This window comes from Oryctolagus cuniculus, chromosome 17 (genome assembly GCF_964237555.1).
Source record: "Oryctolagus cuniculus chromosome 17, mOryCun1.1, whole genome shotgun sequence".
NCBI lineage: Eukaryota > Metazoa > Chordata > Mammalia > Lagomorpha > Leporidae > Oryctolagus > Oryctolagus cuniculus.
In genome coordinates, this window is record NC_091448.1 from 25,672,684 (window position 1) to 25,696,733 (window position 24,050).

A 24,050-nucleotide genomic window follows, 5' to 3' on the forward strand; every position below is an offset into this window, starting at 1 on the left:
TGTTTCACTCCTTCACCTTCAGACACTTACTCAAGCATTGCCTTTGCAGTACCCTAGTGAGGGCTTCCCTGGCCATCCTACCTACAACTGCAACACTGGCTCCCTCCCTATCCCCTTCCCGGGTTTTACTTTTTGCCTTGGGCCCGAACACTTTTTTTAAATATACCATGTATTTTATTTATCTTATTTGCTGCCTGAATATGAGCTCCATGAGAACAGGATTTTTGTCTATTCTGTTCCTTAACCATATTTTCAGCACTCAGAATTGCATCGGGGGGACAGCACTGTGGGTACAGTGGGTTAAACTGGGATTTGTGACACCAGCATTCCACATCAGAGTGCCAGCTTGAGTCCCAGCTGCTCTGCTTCTGATCCAGCTTCCTGCTAATGAGCCTGGAAAGGCAGCAGAAGATGGCACAAGTGCTTGGGGCCCTGCTACCATGTGAGAGACCAGGATGGAGTTCCTGGCTCCTGCCTCCAGCCTGACCCAGTCCTGGCTATTGTGGACATTTGGGGAGCGAACCAGCAGACGGAAGCTTGCGCTCTCCCTCCTGCTCTTTCTCTTTCCCCCTCTCTCTGCCTTTCAAATAACTATATATTTTTTAAAGTTCACGGAAAATGTGATTAAAAGACATAGTTTATCATAAGACTATCATATATTTCAAATAACTGGCTGAACATCTCAATGCCTTAAGTTCTGCTGTTTGAAAATAATTTCTAGAAAAACATTTCTGTTTAACTAGAAGTTATCCCATTCCATTTGGACATGTTAAATGTGGTGCCAAGTGACTGTATAAGTAATGCAGTAAAATTATCCCACGGGATTTGGCTGATCCTGTACCTGATAGGGAGTCTGCCTGCCCTGCCCATGCAGGAGGTTAAAGGGCATGGCGTGCCAAACCTCCTGGGAGGGATCCCGCTGCCTGGCTGCTGATAGGTGGCGGGAGCCCCAAGCACATTTCTCCCCACCCTCCCACCCCACCAATCAGGTAAACTGCTCCTGGGTGTGGCCCAGGCCCATCAGGAAAGCTACAGCCTATGTGACCTTCAAGCTGATTGGACCCTCTCATAAGGTTGTGGTTCTCAAAGTGGGGGTCTAAAACTCCTTGGAGGTCTCTTTCAAAGGGTCCTTGAAGTCAGAACTATCTTCTCAATTATACTAAGAAACTGTCTTTTTCTCAGTGTTGACATTCAAACTAATGGCACAAAAGCAATAACAGGTAGAACTCCTGGTGCCTTAGCATAAATCAAGGTAAGGACATCAAATGGTACCATAGTCACTGTGTCTTTCACCACCATTTATAGGTGTTTAGTGGGAAAAAGTCCATTGCACTTAAGAATGTTCTTGATAGGGGCCAGTATTGCGGCATAGCAGGTAAAGCCCAGCCTGCGACACCGGCATCCGACATGGGCATGAATTCGTGTCCCAGCTGCTCCATTTCCAATCCAGCTCTGTGCTAATGGCCTGGGAAAACAGCAGAGGATGGCTCAGGTACTTGGGAGACTCAGCTGAAGCTCCTGGCTTCAGCCTGGCCCACCACTGGCCACTGCAGCCATAGGGAGAGTGAACCAAAGGACGGAAGATATCGCTTGCTCGCTCGCTCTCTCTCTCTCTCCCACCTTATCTCTCTGGAACTCTTTCAAAATAAAATATTTTTCTAAAAAAAATGTTCTTGATAAATAAAAAGTATTAATTTTATTAAAACTGAATGCAAGTGTAGGTCATTTAAATGTTCTGTGTAAGGAAATGGGAAGCGTGCACACAGCACTCCTGCAGATTAGTCAAGCACTAGATGTCTCAAGGGAAAGCACTTGGGATTTTAAGTTGTGAGCTGAATTAGCTACTTTTTTCTCGGAACACTACTCTTACTTGGAACAAAGAACAAACTGGCTATTCAGATGTGAATATTCAGCAGACATTTGCGGAAAATGAAGTAAGTCTCTCACTTCGAGGAAAACAACTGACAGCACTTGTTGCCAATGATAAAATCCAAGCTCTGAATGAAAAAAAAAAATCACAATTTTGGAAAATTTGTAGTTGCTTGTCAGCTTCCCAATACTGACAGACTTTTACTGATGAAACGGGTGGTGATATTAGTGTGGGTTTTTAAAAATATTGTATTATGAACTGTCCAAATATTTGGATGACCTGCTTATTAACTCAACGAGGAGATGTTTCCCAAATGAACAATACATAATATAAAACCATGTATAGGTAAAGATCCTTTCAAGTGAGAAAGAGACCAATGGGTTTTTTTTTTTTTTTTTTAAAGATTTATTTATTTGAGAGTCAAAGTTACACAGAGAGAGGAGAGGCAGAGAGAGAGAGCTCTTCCATCTGATGGTTCACTCCCCAATTGGCCGCAACAGCCGGAGCTGTGCCGATCTGAAGCCAGGAGCCAGGAGCCTCCTCTGGGTCTCCCATGTGGGTGCAGGGGCCCAAGGACTTGGGCCATCTTCTACTGCTTTCCCAGGCCACAGCAGAGAGCTGGATCGGAAGAGGCGCAGTCGGGACCAGAACTGGTGCCCACATGGGATGCCGGCGCTTCAGGCCAGGGCATTAACCTGCTGAGCCACAGCGCCGGCTCCAGACCAATGGATTTTAATATAACAGTAACATCACTATGATTTCAGGTTCCTCACAGCAGCTTAGCTTGTAAGAAACTAACACTGGTCAAGTTTTGGTGTAGTATCAGAATACATAAAAGTATCTGAAAAAAGCTAGAAAATACTTTCCCCTTTTCCAACAATATATCTTTTGAAGCCTTCCTTTCTTCACATACTTCAATCTAAACAATCCATCAGACTGAACACAGCAGATATAGAATCTGTCTTCCATTAAGGCAGACATTTAAGAAGTTTGCAAAAATGTAAACAATGCCACACTTCTTAATCTCTGAAGTTATTTTTCATATAAATCATAAAATTTGTTAACAGGTGATAGGTTTACTATTTTTAAGCAACATTTTTAATGTTTTCCATTTTCATTTCTAATCTGATGATTACCAAGATATAAGCCACATAAGCAAATGTTCTTTAGGGTCCCCAATAACTTTTAAGAGTATAAGCAGTCTTGATACCACTGCTCTGAGAAAACCTGCCTTTGATTCCAGTCACCCCCAAAATTGCTCTGTCTGTCCCAAACCTCCTCCAGCCACAAGTGGAGTTGAACCTAAGGCAAGTATCTGGCCCGGGGGACATCAAGGATCCTGAATTGAGCCTCATGGAGACTGAAGTCTATTTATAGCGGGACAGTGGAGTCCATTAACTCTGTCTGCTGAAGTTCCTGGAGCTGTTTTGGCTGCAGCCCTTTGAGGCCTGGCGGTTCAGCTTTCCCTTCCATTCTGAGCAGCTACTTTTGAGAAGTCTTCTTTTACATAAGCCACTTTAAATGGGTTTCATTTCCTTATGCTCCAGAAGACCTTAACACCATACAGCCTCAATGCTTTACCAAAACAGTCTTATTAGGTGTCCTTACTCAAGACACCAAATTATGATAAGGTTCTCCTCCATTTGAAGATCATAAAAAATCAAAAATCACTCCAACAAAACTAAAATTTATGTACAAATTACAGCACCATTCAGAACAACTATTCATTTGCAAATAAGGAAGACCTAGTATAATTTTTTTTTTCTTTTGGAGAAGCTTATCATATAGCACATGAATACATTTTAGCTAATATAAGTGGCTTCACTAAAATATACCAGTCTAACAGCTTTTCAGGGATTCTGATGAACAGAACAAGGTAGTGAAACTTGCCCTACCAGGTATGTACAATTATCACAAAGCTGTAATTAAAGCAGTGCAGTACCAGGACAAGACCCAAGGTACAGAACAAAGACAGCCTCACACAGGCATACAGGCACACGTAAATGTATCACACAGTAGGGAGCAGATGGACAATTCAACAGATGATGCTGAGGCATTGGGTTCTTCCTATGGAAGACAATTAGACCTATAATCCAGGATATCCTTACGTTAATAAAAAAAACTGTTTTTACTTCACACCAAACTTCAAAATAAATTCCAGGTGGATCAGAGACCTAAATATGAAAAAAATTTATTAGAAAAAAAATTCCAGGGACCGGCACTATGGCACAGTGGGTTAAAGCTCTGGCCTGAAGTGTCGGCATCCCACATGGGCACCGGTTCTAGTCTCGGCTGCTCCTTTTCTGATCCAGCTTTCTGCTGTGGCCTGAGAGGTCAGTGGAGGATGGCCCAAGTCCTTGGGCCCCTGCACCCATGTGGGGGACCAAGAGGAGGCTCCTGGCTCCTGGCTTCGGATCGGCGCAGCTCTGGCCATTGCAGCCATCTGGGGAGTGAACCAGCAGATAGAAGACCTCTCTCTCTCTCTCTGTCTCTACTTCTCTGTAACTCTCTTTCAAATGAATAAAAATAAATATTTAAAAGAAAAGAAAAATCCTGGGAACAAACATAGCAACATTAACATTAAATATAGGGGCTGCACTGTGGCGTAGCAGGTAAAGCAGTGGAAGATGACCCCTGCACCCACGTGGGAAGACCCAGAGGAGACTCCTGGCTTCAGATAGGCGCAGCTCCAGCTATTGAGGCCAACTGGGGAGAGAACCAGCAGATGGAAGACCACTCTCTCTCTGCTTCTCCTCTCTCTGTGTAACTTTCAAATAAATAAACAAATAAAAAAAAAGATTTGATATAGATGGGTATATGAGTAATATCATTCTTATTTTGTTTTTGAGAGGCAGAGATATTAGACAGATAGACAGAAGGCTTCTACCTGCTGGCCAGCAACAGCCAACGTTGAATCAGGGCGAAGCCAAGAGCTGAGACCAACCCACACAAGTGGCAGAAATCAGACTCCTTGAGCTATTATATGCTGCCTTCCAGTGTGTGCATACCAGGAAGCTGGAATTAGGAGCTGGAGTCAGAACTCAAGCCCAGGCACTCCAACAGAGGATGTAGGCATCCAACAGCAGTGTAACCTCTAGGCCAAACCCCCATCCCTTCTGTATGCTGAAGGTATTTCAAAATTGAAAATTGTAAGCAGGGGCAGGTGTTTGGTACAGTGGTTAAGATGCTGCTTGGGATGCTCATATTCCATTCCTGGGTCTATGAGAACCAGATGGGTTCTGCTTCCAATTCCAGCTTCCTGCTAATGCACACCCTGGAAGGCAGCAGATGGTGGCTCTTCAAGTACTTGGGTCCCTGCCATCCATGTGGGAGGTCCATATGGAGTTCCAGGCTCCTGGCTTTGACCTGGCCCAACCTGGCTGTTGCAGGTCTTTGGGGAGAGAACCAGTGGATGGAAGATCTCTGTCATTGTTTCTGTGTGTCTCTATGTTCTTCAAACAAAATAAAAATAAATAATTAAAACCTAAGTAGCATAAATGATGTTATACATGGAAAAACTCATTTTTGTTTACAGCAAATTTCTACATGGCCACCTGTTTCTAAATATATTAAGTAAAGAAGTATATAAAACTCAGTTCTCAAGAGATAAATGACTACACACACATTTTTCCTCTCACAAAATAATGTATACATAGGAGGAACCAGAGCCTTTCAAAGAATCCCTGTAAGGCCTTCACTGACGGAGGCAGGAAGAATTATGCCAACAGCTTCCTAGAAAGAAACAGCCAAGAACACTAGTCTTCATGGTCAAGCAAGAATTCCTGTCTGAATATTAAATTCTCATTTTGAGTCTGCAGCCGGCTCTTTCAAAGCTGCATGACCATCTCTGCCACACAAAGCACCTAGGTAACTGCTTGTCAGTTCTATTAAAATATGACCGTGGTTGGAAGAATGACGGCTCAAGCACTTCCTAAGAGTGTGTACTTTAGAATTTTTTCCTGCAACGGGAGCTTTTCAAAAACAAAAATATAAAGAAGCTACTAGATCTTGTTAGCAAATGTGTCAGCACAGCCTTTCATTTCAGAGTGATTCGCCACGCCTGAAAACAAACACAAGAAACAGGTACGCTTCCCTGAATACACAATCAGAATTTAATATGGGGCCAGTAATGTTATGAAACCAGGATGGGAATAACCTTGTAAATATGACAAGATGGTAGAAAGAAATTGAAAAATGAATCTCACATAAATGTCAGAATACTGTTATTGTCTGGCTTTGAGTAACCTGAAGTCAGTAAGATTACGCAAAACACCATTACATGAGAGGAGTCTAACAAAACATTTTTTCACAAGGCAGGAATTAGTCCAGTCCCTGAAGGCAGCTTTACAATGCAGTTGCACAGTACCTTCCATTTGCATTGACTTCATTAGCGGGGTGGATTTTCAGAGAACACAGTGGATACACCAACGTTTCTCAAGTCCACAGGATTCAACACTGTCCCAGACCCTGAGTTAAGACAGCTAGACATAACAGTTCATGGCCTAGCTGAAAATCCACCCTAATTAAGAACAATTTGTCTTAACCTTTTTTTAATGATAAAAACCTAGTGATAATGAAAAAAATATGCTATTACAGCATAATCTTACATAACCCTCCAACTGTGCAGAGATGTGTGTAAAATGAGGAAAAGGGAAGACAGATACTTGTGCATATATACACAAACATGTTTTTATATAATGATAAAAACCCACACTCCCAACAAAGCCTCTAAACATAATTTCAGTCTCCAAATTGCACTGTTTATCTTTCATCTCAGAAAAAAGCAAGGCTGCTCATAAGAGAATAAATTCCCCAATCTCTTCTACAGCAAACCTTACATTAAGGCATGAGTGATGGGAGGGGGGTTGGCACAATGCTCTCCTCTGAGATACTGCCTGTTTTTCATGAAGAACATTTAAGACAAGGAAGCTGTGGTTCTAAGATCTAGAATTCAGCAATGCCAGTGTCAGAGAAGTGATCCAAACACAAGATACACTGATTAAAATAAAGCCACCTTTAGTGTTTAAAATTTGGCTCCAGAAGCTCCATAAGGCAAATGAGCAACCTAATGTATAGAAAGGGAAGAAATGTGATATATATATAATGACAAGGTGAGGGATCCACTTCTGAGCCAGGAACAAATCAAGCACTCATACACCAAATGTAGATGGCCCTCACAGGCCAAGACACGGTATGCACCAAAAAGAATCTCCGTAACTGTTGGAAGAAAAACTAAAATCCTTGAGTTCATGATGACACTAAAACAGAGAAATGAAAACAATTCATTCACTGACATGAGAGATGACTATTACATATACCATCTCCTTAAACAGAAAAGTGTTAAGAAAAATAATTCAGAATTTACCTCAACTCTTTAGTACAAATTATAATTTATTCCTGATGAGGGAAGTCCTTATAGAAGGTTGAAAGCTAGTGGAATGGAAAGAAATGCTAGAATTAGAAAATCACCACTGTGCAACAACCAATAAATTAAACTGATACAAAGCAAGGCTCACCATCACCAGATAAAGTTGGAGAAGTATGGAGCCAAAGCGACACCAATCTACAGTTAATTTGCTAATTAACAAAGGAAAAAATGAGCTAACAATGATGAGATCTGGAATTTATTGCCTTAAACAAATGATCAAACTCAGCACCATTAATAGTGGGACATTATGACACTGTTTCTCTTATTACGATGCAATGAGAAGTAGAGCAACATCTATTATTACCAACATATTTCACTAGAATCCAGCTAAGCCTTTAAAGCTCAATACCAGTTTATGGAAAAAACAGGTATAAGGAGACAACTTAAATGAAACCATAAGGAAACAACCAGAAAATTCCAGAAGTGACATATGCTATAAGAAAATGGCCTGGTCTACTCAAAAAACAAACCAGTATCACACAGCTTCTAAACTGTTCTAGATTTAAAAAGAGATATATTTAGAAGAAAAAAATACAAACAATTAAAAAACTAAAAACCTTTAAAACAACTGGGAAAATTTGAACATGTATTAGGCATCAGACGATATTAAAGAATTACTGTTGCAGCCAGCACTGTGGCACAGTGGGCTAGGCATCTGTCTGTGGTATCCCATGTGAGCACTGGTTCATGTCCCAGCTGCTCCTCTTCTGATCCAGCTCTCTGCAATGGCTTGGGAAAGCAATAGAGAATGGCCCAAAAGCTTGGATCCCTGCACCCAAGAGCCGAAAGAAGCTCCTGGCTCCTGGCTTCAGATCGGCTCACCTTGGCCATTGCAGCCATCTGGGGAGTAAAACAGTGGATAGAAGATCTCTGTCTCTCCTCTTCCCTCTCTAATTCTACTTCTCAAATAAATAAATAAATATTAAAAAAAAAAAAAGAATTACCATTGATGCATTTTAACTGTGTTGAGTACTGTTAAGAACAATTAAGTAAAACAATGTTTTCATTTTTAAGGGCTGCATCTCAGTATTTAAGAAGGAAGCATCATGATGTTTTCAATATTAAAATGTACATACTAGGGACCAAAGCTGTGCCACAGTAAGTTAAGCTTCTGCCTGTGGTGCCAGCATTCATATGGGTGCCAGTTCCAGTCCTGGCTGATCTACTTCTGATTCAGCTCCCTGCTACTGTGTCTAGGAAAGCAGTAGAAGGTGGTCCAAGTGCTTGGGCCCCTGCACCCATGTGAGAGAACTGAAGAAGCTCCTGGCTCCGGCCCTTGGACAGGCCTAGCTCCAGCCATTGCAGCCATTTGGGGAATGAACCAGCACATGGAAGACCTTTCTTTCTGTCTCTCCCTCTATCAGTAACTCTGCCTCTCAAATAAACAAATAAATCTTAAAAGGGAAAAAAATGTACATACTATACATCTAAACATGTATAAAGCAAATGTAACAAAATAAGAACAATTGTTGAATCTGACAAGTATAAAGGAGATACCTATACTATTCTTCCAGTTTTTCTGTAGGCTTAAAAATTTTTCAAACACTTGTAAAAACATGCACTTCCTCCAGGAAGTCCTCCCAAATGGACTCGCCTCTAACCCTTAATCACACCTTTGCAAAATCCTCTTAGCGTGGAACACAGTGTTTTATTACAGTTTGAGTACTATTTCCTAACTGTTCTCATTTCATATATTCAGCTGCTCTAGTATTTCAACAAGATTGTAAACTCCTTCAGGCACAGACATCTTTTTAATTTCTATTTCTTAGCAGCACATAGTGAAGTATTCTGCAATCAACAGAAATTTTTTTTTTTTTTTTGGAAGTAGTAACTATTTATTTTAGAGGCAGAAGTGCAGAGAGAAAAAAGCAGAGGACAGAGCAGCAAGTTCCCATCCAGCGGTTCACTCTCCAAATGCTGGAACAGCTTGGGGCTGGGCTGAGCTGAGCCAAAGCTAGGAGCCTGCAACTCAATCCAGGCCTCCCACATGGGTGGAAGGAATTCAGTGACTTGAGCCATCACTGCTGCCTCCCAGGGCCCGCATTAACTAGAAGCTAACAAAAGAGCCGGAGCCAGGGATTGAATCCAGGCCCTCTGATATGGGACATGGGCATCCTGACCATGGTGCCTTCACCACTAAGCCAAACATCTGTCCCTAACCAGTAGATTTTTTTTTTTTAATTTTTTTTTACAAGCAGAGTTAGACAGTGAGTGACAGAGAGAGAGAGAGAGAGAGAGAGAGAGAGAAAGGTCTTGCTTTTTCCATTGGTTCACCCCCCAAGTGGCCACTATGGCCGGCATGTTGCAGCCGGCACGCTGCTCCGATCCAAAGCCAGGAGCCAGGTGCTTCCTCCTGGTCTCCCACGCGGGTGCAGGGCCCAAGGGCCTGGGCCATCCTGCACTGCACTCCTGGGCCACAGCAGAGAGCTGGACTGGAAGAGGAGCAACTGGGACAGAATCCGGTGCCCCGATTGGGACTAGAACCTGGGGTGCCGGCGCCGCGACGCTGGCCCCCAGTAGATGTTTTAAAAACTTTTAGGTTGAATTTTTAAAAATGTTTATTTATTTTCAACTACTTGAAAAGCACAGACAGAGATCTTCTATCTGCTGGTTAACTTTTTTTTTTTTTTCAAGATTTACTTATTTTACTTGAAAGTCAGAGTTACACAGAGAAGAGGCAGAGAAAGAGAGGTCTTCCATCCACTGGTTCACTCCCCAATAGGCCACAATGGCCAGAGATGCACCAATACAAAGCCAGGAGCTAGGAGCTTCCCCTGGGTCTCCTGCATGGGTGCAGGGGCCCAAGGACCTGGGCCATCCTCTACAGCTTTCCCAGGTCATAGCAGAGAGCTGGATTGGAAGTAGAGCAGCTGGGACACGAACTAGTGCCCATATTGGATGCCGGCACTGCAGGCTGCGGTTTTACCTATGCCACAGCACCACAGTGCTGGCCCCTGGTTAACTCTTCAAATGCATACAATAGCCAAGGATGGACCAGGCTGAAGCAGGAGTCTGGAACTTCATCTGATTCTTCTACACGGAGGGCAGGGGCCCAAGCGCTTGAGCCATCACATCCTGTATCCTAGGATGCAGAACCAGGAAGTGGAATAGACATGAAGCAGCTGGAACTCCAAAACGGTATGCAGACTTCCCAAGCAGCGGCTTAACCCACCACACCATGTCTGCCTCATCAACAGATTAAAGTGCCAGTATCAATATTCTGTAGTGAGACAGCACTCAGTAAAATACCTTAACTAACTGTGTTACCTTTTCAGTTCAGTTCCTGCACCCATGTGAGAGACCCAAAAGAAGCTCCTGACTTCAGATCGGTAGAGCTCCAGCCACTGCAGCCATTTAGGGAGTGAATCAATGGATGGAAGGTGGCCCCCCACCTCTGCCTCTCAGTGACTCCGCCTTTCAAATAAATATATAAATCTTAAAAAAAAATTTTTTTAAATCACTTATGGGCATAGATAATTTCACACATAGAAACTAGCAGCTAAGTATTAAAGGCAATTATTGGAATGCAGGTTCTATGACTTCTTAGCATTGTTGTGGATTTGCTGTGCTATCCAGGCATATGACTTTATTCTTCATTTCAGCAATACCCTCCACCATCCCCTCGTCTGCAGAAGAGTGGCGGTTTTTACCCACAGCTCCTCTTAACAAGCTCATAATGAACTTTGAAATCTTAGATAAAAAGACTGTATAAAAGGTCAAAAAATGTGGCAACACTGGTGGTGAGGAACAGGCAGACTCGCACTGCTGGCAGGAACACTCACATAAACTGAGACAGCTTCCGTGGGAAGCAACTTAGCAATATCTAAAACATTAAAAATGTTCACTGCCATTGGCCCAGCACTTACACATGGAATTCCATACTTATATGGAAACCTAAATGTCCAAGAAAAGTTGGATGGATGATGGCCCGTCAATACAATGGAATATCTAACAGTTTTCAAAAAGGAAGAGGTACTGTAAACACTGCATGGGGTGATCACCAAGATAAGTGCAAAAAGAAAAGTACAGAATACCAGGTGTAGCACGTTGCCATCCGTGTAGAACAAAAACCAAAGAACACACAGGCGTACGTGCTCGTAAACACACTACCTCTAGCAGGACCAACAAGAGCGTTCCCTGTGGGCAGGAGAACTACGTGGATGAAGGGGGCTGGCAGGAGGAAGACCTGTCACTCCCCGTGCTGTGTACTTTCTGAATGTTGTCTCATATGTACGTGCTTCCCATTTTAAAGAGTGATTTTTTAAAACTATGCTCTGTACTGTACCAATATGAATTATTTAATGATATTCATCTTAATCCTAAAAGCATTTCATGCCTTTGTATTGTCAAAATTTTAAATGAGGCTTTGGTGAATTCAACTAAGTGAAATGCTTCCAGATAAGAACAAAGTATTGGGGCCAGCGCTGTGGTATAGCAGGTAAAGCTGCTGCCTGCAGTGCTGGCATCCCATATGGCCACTGGTTCAAGTCCTGGCTACTCCACTTCCGATTCAGCTCTCTGCTATGGCCTGGGAAAGTGGTAGAAGATGGCCCAAGTCCTTGGGCCCCTGCATCCATGTGGGAGACCTGGAGGAGGCTCCTTGCACAGGGCTTAAGACTGGTACAACTTCGGCTGTTGCAGCCAATTGGGGAGTGAACCAGCAGATGGAAAACAGCAGGCGCGCTCGCTCACTCTCTCTCTCTGCCTCTCTTTTTCTGTGTAACTCTTTCAAATAAATAAATAAATCTTTAAAAAGAAAAAAAAAAAAGAACAAGGTATCCTAGCAGACAGACACCTATGGAGAAGAAAAGACAGGCATTTATTACCACAATAGTTTTACTTCTAGATTTTACCAGAAAGTGATCCAAGTCCAGACATAGGCAACATTAAAAATCTCCAAGGGGGCAGGTGTTTGGATCCACAGTTAAGTTGTGTGGGATGCCCATATCCCACATCAGAATGTCTGGATTGAGTCCCAGCTCTGCTACCAATCCAGCTTCCTAATACTGCACATCCTGGGGGGCAGTGGATGATGGCTCAAGTACTGGGATCTCTGCCACCCACAGGGGAGATCCAGACAGAGTTCTGGGCTCCTGGCTTCAGCCTGGCCCAGCCTAGGTCATTGCAGGCTTTTGGGGAGTGAACCAGTGGATGGAAGATATCTATCTGTCTTTGTCTCTCTGCCTTTCAAACAAAATGAAAACACATTTTTAAAATGTTTTAAAATCAAGGGATAAGTGGCACAGCAGTTAAGATGCTGTTTGAGACATCTGTGTACCATATCAGAGTGCTTGACTCTATTCCGGCCCTGCTTCCGATCCAGCTTCCTGCTGGCATACACCCTGGGAGGCAGCAGGTGATGGCTCAAGTGCTTGAGTCCCTGCCATCTACGTAAGAGAACCAGACTGAGTTCCAGGCTCCTGACTTCCATGGAGCCCAGACCTGGCTGGTGCAGGCATTTGAGTAGTGAACCAGTGGATGGAAGATTGGTCCTTCTCTCTCTCTCTCCTCCTCCTGTCTTTCAAATAAAATGAAAATAAATAGATAAAAATTTAAAAATCTCTAAGGGGCAGGTGTTTGGCCTGGTGGTTAAGAAACCGCTAAGGATACCCCTATGCCAACTGGAACACCACTTCAAATTCCAGCTTCCTGCTAATGCGCACCCTGGGAGGCAGCAGGTGATGGCTCAGGCTGTTGGGTCTCTGCTCCCCATGAAGGAGTTCCAGCTTTAGGCCTTGGCCTGCCCAAGGGATTTACTGGGGAGTAAACCAGCAGGAGCTCGCTTGCTCGTACACTCCCGTCTCTCAAATAAATAAAAACAAACAAAAATTCCCAGGTACCAGACAAGCTACTATCAAGAGCTTTAGAAGCAGCCACCAAAGTACCAACACCTACTGCCCTGATCCTACGTGTGGAGCTGTCGCAGTAAATTTAAACTCCTTAGTATGCATGTGGAGAAAAACGTTTCCACCTCCTCCCCAGGACACAGGAGGATACATGCACCCCGAATTCCTACATCATCTGTTGGATCCACCTATAACCATGACAACTGGAAACACCACAAAAGACAGCTGAACTATGTAAAGGCCGGGGTAAATAGGTAAGTGAAAAAGAAAGAAAGAAAAAATACACACACACACTTTAAGGTCCAAGAACATAAAGTCTTGGAGTTATGAATGGCAGCCAAAAATGCCTTTACCGAAGGAGGTGAAGCAAGCAGAATGCGAAGGGAAGAGAACAGGAAACAAGGCTTACTAATATGTCCCATTCTCAGGGGTCCAGCTGGGGCTCAGGGTTGGCAAGGCAAACTGCGACACACAGAAACGCCCCTCCCTCTTCCCTTGTCCCTCCTACAACAATCGAGCTATTCCTGCCAAAGCTACTGAGCAAACCTTTTGCTGGTAAGTTTCTCTTTTCCTCATAGAGTCCTGATGGCAGCAGTAAGAAGCTACAAGGTAAACAGAAGAGTGGCAACACGGGAGCACACTTAAGGACCACGTTTGAACTGCCAACTGGAAACCCAGGTCCCAGCTCACTAAAATCCCACGGTGCTTAAAGTTTTTTAATTCTTTTTATTTGCCAAAATGAAAGAAAAGTCATTTTTATTACTTAAAACTTCCACTGGTCAAGTTCCTGCCCACCATTAGTCTCTAACTGTCTTTGTTTTCATGTGATGATCACAGAGCTTCAATAATGTACAGCTAAAACCAAAGTGCTAAGGGAGATCTTTCATAAAAAAAAAAAAAAAAAAAAAGGTGGGGGCCACAGGTCACACAGGTAGGGGGAGGTGAGAACCTTGTCTGGATTCCCAACGCCTCCAACTGCAGGCTCTGCATCTCCACTTTATCTGGTTCTCTGAAGATAACCAGAGTTTTACCAAGAGGAACCCTCCGACACACACTCAAGTTTCTTTCCTATGACCTTTAGCCTCCTTAGCAAGGCCACCAAAATCCCTGCGCAAAGAATTGAATGGGTTGGGCGTCTACTCCTAAACACAGGGGAAGTTCCTAAGAGTCGAGGAAAGGAAAAGTAACTTGCAAGTCGCAGCTAAGTTTCAACAGCAGGGTCAGCGTGGGACACGCCGGCTCCGGGAGGTGTCTGTAGCCCGGGAGTCTCTAGGGAAACACAGATGCGAACAGGGCTTTGTCTCCAAGTCCCTCGCATAATTTAAATTCTCCCTTTTGGATAGGAGCACGAGCTCACAGTCGGGCAAGTCTCGCGCACGGCCCAGGAAGAAGGCGGGCGCATGGTCAAGGGGCTCTTTATCCCGCAGGTCCCCGCAACACCGCGATGCGCATGCGCCCCGAGGGCAGCGAGAAGGCACCCCAAGCTCGTTCACACTCGCGCATGCGCAGTCACCCATCTCGCCGCAGGCGACAGCTCACTATTTGGCAAGGGGGATGGGGCTGGGAAATGATTGGGGGGGGTGCCGAAGGCAGGGGGCGCGTTTGTGTCTCCTGAATGCTTGGGATAAGGAGAAGGACGGTTGATTAGGCTCTGGCATTCGCGAACCAAGTAACCCGGTGCAGGAAATGGGGCAGAGAGGAGCATATGTGTGTTGGGGGGGGGGGGGGAGTGGGAGGTCAATCACCTCTTAAGGGAGGCGCCCCCCGACTCCGACACGACAACCCCCTCCCTCGACTCTCCTCCCCCCCACTCACCTGAGAGCGGCGGCGACAGCTGCTGGTCCCCGTCCCCCTGCGCTCGCCTCATACTGTCCGCAACATCCGGGACCTGCGGGACCGCCGATACACAAATACACATACACTCGGAACGCGCACACTCACACACATACCCCCCGACACACACCGGCCGGAGCGTCCTGGCGTCAGCACGTCGACGCAGCGAACGCGTACCCGCCGGGCCCCACCCCGCGCGGCCGCCTCCCCTCCTCTCCGGGCCGCTTCCCTGCCCTCCCTGGCTTCTCCCGCCCCTCCTCCCGCTTCCTCAAGACTCCGCCTCCTCCCCCCAACGCGCATGCGTCCCGGCGGCCTCGCCCAGGTCCGGGGACTTGACGGGGAGGAGGGGCCTGGGTCGAAAGAGGCGGGAACTCGGCGGGGGTCGCGTGCCCTGCGCGGTAGGACGTGGCAAGGCGCGAGGACCGAAGAGAGACAAACCAAGTGGAGGGGCAGGGCGTCGTTGGAACGAGAAAGGCTCACAACAGCAGCTTCCACTTGCAAGCAGTTTATGGTTTGCCAAGTACTTGAGCTCATTTTCTTTAAACCAGCCCTTTCAGGAACATCGGTTTGGGACTTTAGGGTGATGCTAGAGGTCCTTTTAAGCCTCTTTTTTTTTTTTTTTTTTTTTTTTTTTTGACAGGCAGAGTGGACAGTGAGAGAGAGAGAAAGGTCTTCCTTTTGCTGTTGGTTCACCCTCCAATGGCCACTGCGGCCGGCTCACCGCACTGATCTGAAGCCAGGAGCCAGGTGCTTCTCCTGGTCTCCCATGGGGTGCAGGGCCCAAGGACTTGGGTCATCCTCCACTGCACTCCCTGGCCACAGCAGAGAGCTGGCCTGGAAGAGGGGCAAGCGGGACAGAATCCGGCGCCCCGACCGGGACTAGAACCCGGTGTGCCGGCGCCGCAAGGCGGAGGATTAGCCTAGTGACCCGCGGCGCCAGCCAAGCCTCCTTTGAAAGTTAGCGCTTGGAAACAAAAGGAAGGAGCCGGCGTTGTGGCACAACGGGGTAAGCTGCTGCATGCAGCGCCAACATCCCATTCGAGCGTCGTTTTGAGTCCCAGCCGCTCCACCTTCCTGCTGACGTTCCAGGAAAGCAGCGGAAGACGGCCCAAGAGCTGGCATTCCTGCCACCCTCGTGGGAGATCCGGATGAAACCCGGCGTCTCTCCCAAGGTTGCCTCCGCCCCAGCGGTGCAGGCTGTTTGGGGGGGGGGGGGGGGTGAACCAGCCTGTGGGAAGATGTCTCTGTCTCTCCCTCTCTCTCTAACTGTGCCTTTCCAATAAATATTCTAAAAAAGAAAAAAAAAAGGACCCCTCTTTTGGGAAAGGCAGCGGGATCTTTAGGTGGCCTCGCTGGAAGGAAGCAGTTCCATGACCATTGGCTTGGCCCCGGTCTCTCCTAGCTCCCCGACGGGATAAAATGATGCCTGATGTTAGTGAAAGAGAAAAACCTGGGGCCAGGGTTGTGGTGCAGCAAGTTAAGCCGCAGCCTGGGCCACGTGCACCCCATATTAGCGCTAGCTCAGGCGCCAGCTGCTCCACTTCTGATCCGCTCTCTGCTGAGGCACCTGGGACAGCAGCAGAGCATGGCCTGAGTGTTTGGGCCCCTGCACCCTTGTGGGAGTCCCAGGTGGAGTTCCAGGCTTCTGGCTTGGGCCTGGTCTAGCCCTGGCGGATGCAACCATTTGGGGAGTGAACCAGTGGATGGAAGCGCTCGCTCGCTCTCTCTCTCTCTCTCACTCACTCCCCTTTCAAATAAATCTTTAAAAAGCAAATCTCAGAGGTCATGGCCCTGGGAGGGAAAATGTCGCCTCCCTATTAGAGGGGCAGTGATGGGATATTTGTTACTGCTACGATTCTTTCCTTTAGCTCAAACTTTGAAGAGTTAGCCTTACTGAATGAAGCCAGAAACTGCAGAGCAGGCACCGTCTCGGTCATTCTGCAGACATACACATACATGATGCAGGCGCACCCAGCGTAGGATGCAACCTGCTGAGCCCTGACACAGGTGACAAGGTGTGGGCCCTGCCTTGGGAACGGCTTCCGGGAGCCGTGCTGCCTCCAGGCCTGTGGGACTATCTCCAGGAGACGGTACCCACTGCCTCCTGCCACGTGTGTCCTGGCGCCAGGTGTCTGTTCAGTGGGGAAGGCTGGGAGCCCACAGGCAAAGCCACAGGGGGTTTTGGAAAGAATCCCCTGACAGTGCCAGGCTGTCTTCCACTTTCAAGCACAGAAGCAGACCCTACAATCCCACAGCTTAAAATTCCCCAGGAATCATGGTCCAAACACGCCTACAGCTGGCACAACCCGCACGTCATCCAAAATAATGAAAAAAAAGAAAAATGGAGATCTCTTAAATGTTGCAGTGATGTGGTTAGCATGTCTGCCCCACTTAAGACAAAGAGCTATTCTTGCCTATCGGGTGGATGCTTGAAACTTTCCAAGTAGATTGCACTCATGTCATTATCAACAGCCTTCATCCCTTCAGCAGCAGCCAACAGGGTTTTGGGCCTTGTGAAAATTCAGAATGCCCTAGGGGTAACCCAGTAACTCCTGCTGGTGTCTTCTCTCAGGCTGTTCTGATGCCTGTTCTCTGGACTGCAGATTTCACAGGAAGGCTGAAAAGACAAAAATAAGGTAGATCTTGGGGAGGGAGCATGGGGGTGGGAAGGGAAGTGGGGGCATGGACAACCTACTCAGGTGCCCCCACAGTGGGAGCTAATCATTATGGTTAGCCAGATGCTGCCCAGGACCTGGGAGGGTGCCCCGGGGGCCAGTGAGTTTGTGCCAGCAGCTTGTCCTGGCTGGGCCTGAATCCCCAGTAATCTGGAAAGATATGAGAGGTCGAGTCCCCATCTGCAGCCTGGTGCGACAAGGCTCCCATTCTACTGTGGGGACCACACCGCCCACCTGAGCTATGACCCTACCAGCCTCTGTATAAAGGACTTTGATTTGGTGTGGAGCTGATTAAACGATTGTAGATGTCCTTGGAAGCACTATGTAGAAGAATTTTAAACAGCTTCTCCTTTTTAATATGCACTTCCTCTTCGGTTTTAATTATTTTGTTCCTACATTTTCCCTTTCAATTTACTAAAATCTAGAAATGTAATTAGAGCAGAGACTGGGCTCAGAGAAAGCTGCCAGGATTTCTGCAGCATGATTAAATATACCAGGCATCCCTTTAGTGTGGAACTGAAAAATAGGATTCTCATTATTATCTTTTCCTTATCCAGGAAAGAATCAGCACCACATACAGATACGGATTTATTGAAAATACGGCACTAATTAAAAACTCACGCAGCCTCTTGACTAGGCTTGGGTAAAAAGAAAAAAAGAAAGAAAGAAAAGTGCAGTTATTTAATTATTGCCTCCATTTAATGTTTTTTGGTTGTTGCTGCTGTAACCACAAGCAAGGAGCCCCTCCTCGCTCCTCTTTCTTCAAAATAAAATTCTTCTGTCCTCATGAGGGACTTAATGAGGCCTTTATCTATGCAACAACAATCAAACTTACAATGGCACCAATTCAATTCACTGCTCCCTGTGATGGTAGGAAACAAGCAGAATTCATTTTCATAATCCAAAACCATAAATGACAAAGTGTTCATTGGCTGTCACCAGCCAGGTCTGGGCAAGAGATCTGTCCCCAAAGACCCAGAGATATCTGCTATGTATTCTGCCAACAACGACCTCTGACTCCATTTTACAGTCCAGTAAGCGAAGGCAAGGTTTCCCTGGAAGCTGTGGGGGAGGTAGAGGCAGGCAGGACTTTGGCTGTAAGCACTGCACTTCTCTTCTCTGCACTTTAGCTGATCTGTCGCTGATGAACTTCTCCGTTGGTCACTTGGCCCCCTGGCTCAGCAGCTGCCAGTGGAGCCCTCAAGGACCCGGGAAGGAAGGTCCTTAGTAGCCCAGTAATCCTGCGCTCAGCATGGAAGGAAAGACACACAAGTGGGGCCTGTGTCATGGCGCAGCAGGTTAAGCCAGCGCTTACAACACTGGCATCCCGTACCGGAGTACTGATTCAAGTTCTAGCTGCTCTTGTTTCCAATCCAGCTCCCCATTAATGTGCCTAGGAAAGCAGCAGATGATGGCCCAAGTACTTGGGTCTCTGTCAGCCACGTGGGAGACCCACGTGGAGCTCCTGGCTTTGACCTGGCCCAAACCTGGCTGTTGTGGCCATCTGGGCAATGAACCGGCAGATGCAAGATTGATCTCTCTTTCTCTCTCTCTCTCTGTCACTCTGCCTTTCAGGTAACCAAATAAATACATATCTCTTTTAAAAAGACAGAGAGACAGGAATAAGAGCATGTATGAGGAAACAAGAACGCAATTATGAGCTTGCACTGGGGCCACGTGAGGTTACTAGAAAATCGGCAGTGGAGAAATTTTATTGATTGATTAAGTTTCACAGTGCAGAAGCTGTGGCTTAATGAATGAACTGCAGCCTCTGTCTGGAAACTCAGTTTCAAGCCCGGGAGTAACACAGGCTTCTCATACTACAACATAAATTACAACAAATCTCTCAGAGACTCGGTTCTTCCATTGGAATGATGGAGAAAATAATGCCCACCCTATCATATTGTGAGGATGAACTGAAATAACATTTGAACATAAAACATGGCTTAAAGTGGGCCCTGTTGACTTATGGATACGTTGCCCAACGTGGATCTGAGGGCATTAACACATTGCTGTATCTGCTGTCTCAAAGCCCTGCTCTGTCACCTGTGCCCCCTTCCTTGCTCCTGGTCTCTGGACCTTTCTATAGAGTTCTTAGAAAGCATGGAACCAGGGAAACAGTGTGGGACTTAGCCAGAACACGCCACTGGCCACCTGTGGCCCCTGGACAAGCTTTTTGACCTCAGAGCCTGACTGCGCACACACAGCAGCCAGGGCTCCTGGCTGCAAGAACTGCACCAGCTCAGGTTCCGTCCACTAGGACTGGAATTCGCTTTATCGCTGCCTCCCAGTGCTGACAGGCGCAGATGAGCCAGACTTGAGCCTTCTGCTGGAAACCAAGGGCTGGCGGAAGAACAGCACCAACTGTCTTTAGCAGGACAGTCTGGGGATGCTGGGCCCGGCCACGAAGTGCTGCCAGCAGGCATTTCACCATTGCTGCTGCTCCAAGGGATGTCAGCGCGTCCCTCTGCCTTTGCGCCCCGTGCCGCAGGCAGCGGCACCCACTTGGGTAGTCCTAGACCACGCCCTGGGCCCCATCTATCAAGGAAAGGTCCCATGGTGTGCACTGTGAGATACATAGCCCTGCTTCTCGCTGAAGCTATCCACGCAGGGCCCCATCCCAAACAGGAAGCAGATCAGACGCTGGCCCACCAACCCTCCCATCCCATCAGTGGAAAGAGGCATTTATCATGGGGTAATAAACAGCCTTGAATGACATATTTGTTCAAAAGTACTTGGCACACAACAAGCATTCTGTCATTTTACTTCTCTTTAATAAAACAAAAGGCTGCGGATGGTGTACTTATCTGAGGATTTGATCAATACGCTGCGAGGTATGGAGGTTCTGAGTCTGTGACCTGGGAAAGTGGCTGGGAAAGATGATATCCAAAGGACGAAGTTCAAGGTCAAAAAAAAGGCAGTGGGAAGGAGAGAAGAGGAAATAACAGATTTGGGTCCCATTTTTCTTTGGTTTTAGTCTTCGACTGGCAACACAACTCCATCTCTGTCTCATTCATCTTTAAAATGAGTCTCAAAATGATCTGAAGTCATTATTTTAAAACAAGTTTTAGAAGGTTAATGTTTGCTTTCAACAAAGATTATATTTCCAGGAGTGGATTGTGTTCGCCGTTATGAAATATTATCAGTGGGCTTTGGTCCCTTTCTGAATAAGATTGATCCACCACCTGCTGGCATTTGCCCGACAATAACATTTACCTAAATGTAGATAATTACTTTAGCAAAAACAAAATTTTCTTTCTGACTCAATTCAAACAGGAATTACTTCAGATTTTACAATTTTAGATTATCCTTGCCATGGCTCTACTTCATCAAGGTGAATTGACTTCAACTGAAAGTTTACTCTATGTTCGGATCCTATTTTTTAAAAAAGGAATTTAATCTAAAATTCAATTACAGAAGATCTGTACCAAAGTGAAAAGTCAACTTCCTGAGTACTCCTGGCTGCAGGTTCTACCAGGGATCCACAGGATGCCTCAAAAGAAATGGACATGTTGTCTATTTCTGGACAATTCACAGACTTTTCAGTTTAGAATAAAAGAATTTCCCAACTGGAAGGTATCTCAGAGTCTCCCAACAGAGGTGTTCAAAGGGTGCTTGCTCGTCACTCAAGCTCTGGGTGTCTGCAGATTTGCCCTGGAGCTGCAGGGAAGTGGGAGACCTGGTGGGTGACAGGGCAGGTCGTGCCCAGCAAACCTGGTTCTTGTCCCATTCATTCAGGTCAGAAAGGGGGCCTGACTCCCCCATCTCCCTGGTAGCTCGCGTCCAACCCAGCAGGAATTCACCTAAGTTCTAGGTTCCAAGTATCTCGTGACTCCATCCACTTCTCTCCATCTCTCCTGCTTCTTCAAGTCCGAGCCACCATCCTCTTCCATCTCTCTCACAGAAACAGGGTCCTAATTAGTTTTTCTAATCTTTTGCTTTTCTCCAAATCCATGCTTCCCTCAGTACCAAGGGCGACAGAATTAAAATTTAGGTCAGATCCCGTGGCAGTCCTGCTGGAAAGTCTGGAAGCCTCCCCATAGTACCGAGAGCAAAACCCAAACTTTGTGTCACCAGCAGCCAAGGCCTCATCTTCAATGCCAGCTTTGGCCACCCCAGCCATCCATCAGTTCCTAGCTCTTTCCCATCACAGGCCTTTGCTATGCCCTCTGCCTGGAACACTTTCCCTCTGCTCTTCATTTGGCTGGTTTTGTCTCTCCTTTCAGCCTCTCTGGCCACCCACCCTATCCAAAGTAAGGGTCTTCCATCATTTCCTGTCTTGATTTCTTCCAACACCAGCGAAGATTTAACAGTGTTTTGTGCATCTCCTCGCTCTCTACGAGTCTCTGCTACTAGACATTCCTTTACTAGAACATCTGTCTGCTTTGCTGTCCATTGTGTCCCAGCGGCCAGTGCAGTGCTAACACCTGGACGGAAGGGACTGGGGCACACACTGAATGAGTGAACGAATGGCGTTGTAACAGGAAGCCCCAGCCTCACCCGGAATGACACAGAAGACCTGAGCAAAGGTCAAAAGCATGAATGGAAGGTCGGTAGGCAAAGGGGATGGAGAAGGGAGATGCGGGGCGGGGGAGAAAATCGGACCAGACCAAGCTCCTAAGGCCCAAAAGGGCGTGGCGTTTCTAACAAGCCTCAGCAGAGCTAGTGTGGCCGGAGCTCAGGGAGCAAGCGCAGAGCCTACAGGGCTGGGTCAGGACGGGGAGGCAGAGCCAATCAACACCTCTCCCAGGGATCCGGCCCACCCGACGGTGACCGGGGCAGAGTGCTCTTGCCGGGACAAGGGGGAGGTGAATCCTGGGGGCTCACAGCTGAGGACCCTACTCGTGGTTCTCCTCCTGCCTCTGGGGCTGCTCCTTCTCGGTCTCCTCCACGGCTTCCTTTTTTAGCCATCTGTAGGTGTCGCCTTCCGAGCACCCATTCAGGTCTTTCCCCTCCACGCCAGCCTCGCTTGCCTTGAGATCTCTCGTTGACCCTCACGGCCATCTGTCGGCTGCAGAACTGTCCCCATCTGTTTTGAGCCAGGCCTTCCTCTTGAGCCCAAGGCTTTCATAGCCAACTACCAACCTGGTCTCTTCAGCCGGAAGTCATGTTGACACCTGAGAGTCAGCAGACCCAGAGCCTGCTCTCCTGTTGCACCCTGTTCCCACCCAGCAGCCTGGGGGATGGGCGAAGTGTCCTTGACCCCATCAAACCACAGCCACATCATCTCCACGTGGACAATTCACACTGCAGGTGTCTCCTAGCTCTGCTTCCCGTCTCCACAGGTACTTCTGGATCACAAGAGCCCTCTTCCCTACCTCCCTGCCTCCCAGGCCATTCTCTGCTTTGCAGCCAGAGGGAGCTTTCTAGAACGTCACCCTGCTCAAGTCCCATCTTTGCACACAGCCCTTCTGATGGCTCTCGCCGCCCTCAGGAAAATGAAATCTAGATTCCTTCATTGGGGTGAAAGGCTCCGGGCTTTTGTCTCTGGGCTCCTTGCCGCCATTCTGTGATGGCTGATTGCAGGTGCAGACTTGGCTGGAGCAAGGAGTACCTAGGGAACGGGAAAGCAGTATCTCTGGGTGTGGCTGTGAGGGGTTTTCCAATGGATGTTGAGTTATGAGTTGGTGGAGTGAGTGGGGAAGATCCATGCTCAGCTTGGGCGGCCACCCCCTAACGACCCGCAGGCCAAGGCCTCACAAAACACACAGAGAAAAGGCGACCTCTTTTCCCTCCGCCCTGGGGCTGGGATGGTCTTCTCCTGCCCTGGGCATCAGGCCTTGGGGCTCGACAGGCTTTGGACTCCAGCACGGAGACAAGTGCCCCATGCCACCCCGGGGTGCCCCGAGCTCTCAGCCCTCAGCCGGGACTGAGGGCGTCACTCTTGGCTTCCCTGCTTCTGAGGCTCTCAGACGTGGACTGGGCCCCGCCTCGGGCGTTCCAGGGCCTCCAGCTCACTGCTGACTCTTCATGGGACTTCCCAGCCTCCGGGATGGCACGAGACATTTCCCCTAGCAAGTCTCCTCTCATTTATATCTCCTGGCTCTGTCTGTGTGGAGAGCCCCGCCTAACACACCTTCTGGCCAACTGAGCCACAGGGTTTCAAGCCACACACACAACTCCAAGGCCTGCCTTTTGCACATGCTGGTCCCTCTTCCCAGAACCATCTTCTTTCCACCTTCTCTGGCCCAAACCCCAGCCTGCTGCTTGCTAACTCCCTGTGGAATCTCCAGGCTCCCGTTTATCCATCGGGCCCTTCAGGAAGCCATACAAATGTCCCCTGGCCCTGAGCTAGGCCTCCCCCATTCTCCTTCTCCTGCTCCTCAGTCACCCTTCCTCCACGTCCTCACTAAACTCTTCCTCCTTGGGGATAGGGATTCTTCAAATTAATTAATCAT

At 47.2% G+C, this 24,050-nt stretch overlaps 1 protein-coding gene across 3 annotated transcripts in view; it reads right to left on the minus strand.

The window, feature by feature from the left end:
- The window catches only part of SPOP (speckle type BTB/POZ protein), a 77,109-nt gene extending 61,854 nt beyond the window's left edge, over positions 1–15,255 (minus strand). Inside the window, exons 1-2 of one of the 3 annotated variants that reach the window (XM_070060831.1) lie at positions 14,960–15,117; positions 1,282–1,465 (exon numbers count right to left, since the gene is read on the minus strand). The gene's annotated coding sequence lies outside the window, so the exon portion shown is untranslated. Of the gene's footprint in view, positions 1–1,281; positions 1,466–14,959 lie in introns of all 3 variants that reach the window. The other 2 variants (XM_002719303.5, XM_051824879.2) reach the window with 2 other exon arrangements.
- Between the last annotated feature and the right edge of the window lie 8,795 nt (positions 15,256–24,050).